The following is a 5000-nucleotide window of genomic DNA, read 5'->3' on the forward strand; positions in this document are numbered from 1 at the left end:
TGGTTCCCAACCTTTTTCAGCTTGTTACCCAATTTAGCATGCCACATTAAGCATGTTACCCCTTTCACAAAATGTTGTCAACATTTATATATATATGGCTAAACTAAAACACTAGAGATAATTTATTTTATTTATTGTATTAGTACATTTTGCATCTCTAATGACTTACCCAAGATGTCAAGAGCATCAGTGAGATGGTTGGAGTTGCATATTTGAAGCTAGTTGAGGAATTCTTGGCTTCGTGGTTGAAAGTGCCAGCCCTCCATTACCCTCAGGTTGGGAACCAATGCTCTAGACCTTGCCCCCCCCCCCTCCCCCTGCCGCCATCACCCTGCCGTGAATACGTGGATTCTTTGTCTGCCACGCGATGGGGTTGGGGGCGGCAGGAAGCACAGCCCTTCTGCATTAGCCAATATAGTGACTGATTCTGTGATTCTGGGTATGTTATTCATGTTCTACCCTGTCATATCCCTCGTACCTTTCATGCCTTTTCAATCGGGGCCATGAGTGTCGTTAATGAGGGGGTGGGGGGGTGGGGGGTCCGCGGCATAATTTCGACGTGTTTGGGTAGTAGATATATATAAATATATATATATATATAGAGAGAGAGAGAGGGGGGGGGGGGGGGGGGGGGGGGGGGGAGGGAGGGAGAGAGAGAGAGAGAGAGGGAGGGAGGGAGCGAGAGAGAGAGATAGAGAGAGAGAGAGATAGAGAGAGAGAGAGGGGGAGAGAGAGAGAGAGAGAGAGAGAGAGAGAGAGAGAGAGAGAGAGAGAGAGAGGGAGGGAGGGAGGGAGGGAGCGAGCGAGAGAGGGAGGGAGCGAGAGAGAGAGAGTGAGAGAGAGGGGGGGTGGGAGAGAGAGAGAGAGAGAGAGAGAGAGAGAGAGAGAGAGAGAGAGAGAGGAATCCACCGATGGTAAAATCGTTGCGATCAGTTATGCAAAGGTATGCTGGAAAAATATTACCCTCACGGCAGTTTCATTTTCATTTGAATAATAATAATAATAATCACCATCCCATCAACCCATCAATTATCATCACCATCATCACCAGTCATCATCACCATCCTCATCATCATCACGACACTATCCTCATCAGTCATCATTTAAATAATAATAATAATAATCACCATTCCATCAATTATCATCACCATCAGTCATTATCATCCTCATCACTATTTCTCATCAGTCATCATTTAAATAATAATAATAATCACCATCCCATCAATTATTATCACTATCATCATAAGTCATCATCACTATCATCAGTCATCATCATCATCACCATCCTCATCATCAGTCATCATCACCATCCTCATCTTCATCCGCACTATCACCTTCATCAATCATTATATCCATACGTATTATAGGATCAAAGGCCCGAAACAGCATTTATTACATGTTTCGTTAATCTAACCTTTCATCTGTAAGGCTTCCATATATCCACGTTAATGCACCACAATCGTTAGAGTGGATAATCGTGCCTGTGTTGCAGTTGAAGGTTTAAATTAACAATACATACAATTAACGCATTTTCGAGTAATTGGGCGCCGATACCTCCATGTGTATAGGCCTGTGTTATCTAATACATATAGTTTATGCAATATATACATAGAAATACACATATATACATAGAATTTATACAATATATATTTATAAATACACATATATACATATAGTTTATACAATATATACATATAAATATACATATTTATATATAGTTTGTACAATATATACATTTAGATACACATTTCTAACTACATATATATATTTTGTGCTTCCGGGAGATTTTAATTTTATTATCATCCGCCGGTGGTGAAATTTCGACATCTATACAGCCTTCATGGAGAATAAAATCAGCCCTCATTTTATTAGATTGACGTTAGATGAATTCAAACACCGAGGCAGGAGAGTTGTCACGAGTCTGAAAATAGGAAATATGCAATCCTGGCTGGTTTATTGATAATTAGATATAGTATATGTTCATGTTGGTAGCCCTGAAGTTCCCCGTGCGTTGGAAGGTTTTGAGATTGTAAATGACAGTTATAAATGTTATTTGACAGTTGTAATATGACAAATGCGAATGACAGTTGACATTCCGATATTCGGGTTTGACACTGTCGTTCCCGTAAAAAAAAAAATAACTGACTATGAATAGGACTAATTCGTAATTAAGTCAGCATCAGGCGTGCCAGCCATTCCCAGTGTAATAATGCGGTTATTAAAATAATTAAAAAAGCGGAATTGCGGGATTTTGATAAAATGGCTGTAATCATCTCAGCAAATGGCGGCCATTTCGTGAACATTGTCTGTACTTTCATTTGTATCATTTGCGGTGGAAAAAAAAAAAAAGGAGATTCACGCATACGGTTAGTAATCTTAAAGGAGGGATAATGATTGATAAATGGCATGGCTGAAAAGTAAGTTATTTGTTATTTGACACGCAAGAGACTGACATCCCGACATCCACTCGGGGTAACAGCCTCCGCCTGCCAATCCCTGCCTGTCCTGTCACGTGGTAGGCCCGTCCTGGCCCTTGGTCAAGAAGGGACTTTCGTGACGTTAAACCGAAATCAGAGTGACTGAGAGCCCGAAGTGATTAACTCAATATTAAAAAAAATATATTTCCATCCGATATCCTTTTATATGCTTTAGTAAAGAAAAAAAAAATATATGTATATATATTTTTTTACTTTCAGTGTAATAATTTAAATAATTTCGTCGATGAAGCCCGCACAAAACTACACGAAGGATATATATTTTTTTTCTGCTTAAAAGAGTATGACAATACAGAAGTAATATTATTATAACATTGAGTATTTAAAGCAACCAACATATTTCTTCCATATTGCGGGCAAGAGGGGTCTGGAGAATTGCGCGGGAATTTTAAAATGCTGTAAAATGCTACTGCTTTGTTTTCTCTCGGTATCTTTAAAGCATTTTACTGTCTATCGCGAACGTACGATATGTTAGTGATAGGTGTGTATGGCAGATTTGATAACTGATCGAAAATGGAGACCCGACTGAAATGTCAGTTCAGATTTTAGTGGATTCTCTATATTTCGCTACATCACCGTTCTAACGAAGAGCATTTTAGATACCAGAGAATGATATGAAATCTACGAGAACCACACCGGAGAAACGTCACTGTTCTATGATCATTACATTTTCACCTTTCTTTTAAATATATTTTAGTTTTTGAAGTTATGGGACCACGAGAAAGTTATTAACTGTATTCGAATATCCATAACTATTATCGCTGATTAGATAATTTATCACTCTGATGAACCAAATTCAAAATTCATTAGATACACCGCCAATATAACAGCGATAGAGAGTTCAGGCGAGTTAATTGTCTTTGAAGATATTGAAGGTGACGGGGAATCGTGGTGGTTGCGCTCGACACTTCTTGCGTGGCAGACCTGCTCATTATCCTTTAAATAAACCGAAATCTATCGAGACAACTCATATGCAATCCGTGGATTAAAGCATTGCGGGTATATACTGTACACTATTTGAAAAGCCCTTATATTCATACTCCAGATATGGAAAACCTCTGGCTTTACCGTAAGGAGAGGGTAAAGCGACTGATGTACGTGATCTGCATATAGGTAATTTCGAGCACTGTGCATTAAGCGAAAGTTAGATTCGCTCCATAATATCTTAATGTCAGCGCGTCGCCCCCTTCAGAAGGGAGAGAGAAGGCCCTGTCCCTGCCTGCCACGATTCCTTTGGATGAGATAGTTCTGCCCAGAGCGACTGAACAGGTGGCTACACATTCATGTTCATAGAGTGTTTATTATAACAGTATGGAGGAAAAAAAAAACATTACTTTTAAAAACTCTTCCGCAAGCATAGCAAATAATATTGATATCTTAACGTGTTGAAATGTTTCGCTCGAGATACAGGACAAAGAAACTGAAATGACGATAATATGTGCTTCAGATGTGAAAAAAAGAGAAATGGACACCATGTATAATGGCTAGTTACCGGTAAATTAGCAGATTAAACCGTTAAACAGCGACAAATTCTAACCAATGAAAACTTCAGAAAATGACGTCAGCCTTTTCAGACCAATCATAACTCTTTTTTCCCAGAAACCTGTACATTCGCCCAGAAGAAAAAAAACGTTCAGTATGTGTCTATCCGCTGTTAAAGAAGGTTCAGCTGCGAAGAAATATTATATTGAAAGCCGGCTGAGAGTTTTACAAATCCCAAAATACTAAAAAAAAGTCCTTGGAAACACTGAGGACGATGTTTTATGGTGAAGCGTATTAACGGAGACCCGACGATATGAGGTTAGTACCATTTAATGAGCCTTTAACGAGAAGAGCTAAATCGTATGGTTATTGCACGAAGTAAATATCTTGGTCAATATGTAAAGAGGGTTGTGGGTTACTTTCGAAACAATTTTGATATTTTTCTGCATGAAAACCACTGCTTTCAACGATTCGAGGCATTGTTCCTTGTGTAAATGAATCGCTGTGGAGATGTGATCACCATCTCCATCGACAATTTCATTTGATAGTCCCGATGGCAAGGGAGAGCATGAAGTATATCAGGGAAATTATGGGGTAAACGGGGCCCCCGTGGTTGTTAAACAAAACGTCCTAACCTAACACCGTGGTATACCCTAGCCAGGGGGCTGGACCCCGTGGTAGTATATGCGCCTACCCAGGGGGCTATGCCCCCTCGACCCCCGTAGTAGTATATGCGTCTAGAATTCACCCTCGCAATGTAAACAAGATGAGCGATTTAGCCAAAATTAGGGATCTTTTCTTTTACGTATAGCACCCTTGGGAGCATTTGCACACCTACAGCCATAGAAGAACTTTGTCTTGGTTTATAGTGTTCTATAATTTCATGTAGGTTTTATTACCCAACTCTGCCACTACCTTACACTACATATTGTCCGATTTCATATCTTCTGTAAGAAGCAGTGTCCCTTTCCCTCTATCTCTGTGCGTCGCTCTCAGTGACATTTGGTACATGTTTTGTAAATG

The 5000-nt window shown here is 39.7% G+C and overlaps 1 protein-coding gene across 1 annotated transcript in view; it reads left to right on the forward strand.

Annotated features, from left to right (window-relative positions):
* The first annotated feature begins 4039 nt into the window (after positions 1-4039).
* LOC125030814 overlaps positions 4040-5000 on the forward strand; it is a 30274-nt gene continuing 29313 nt past the window's right edge. Inside the window, exon 1 of the mRNA XM_047621125.1 lies at positions 4040-4295. The gene's annotated coding sequence lies outside the window, so the exon portion shown is untranslated. The remainder of the gene's footprint in view (positions 4296-5000) is intronic.

This window comes from Penaeus chinensis, chromosome 11 (genome assembly GCF_019202785.1).
Source record: "Penaeus chinensis breed Huanghai No. 1 chromosome 11, ASM1920278v2, whole genome shotgun sequence".
In the NCBI taxonomy this organism is placed as follows: domain Eukaryota; kingdom Metazoa; phylum Arthropoda; class Malacostraca; order Decapoda; family Penaeidae; genus Penaeus; species Penaeus chinensis.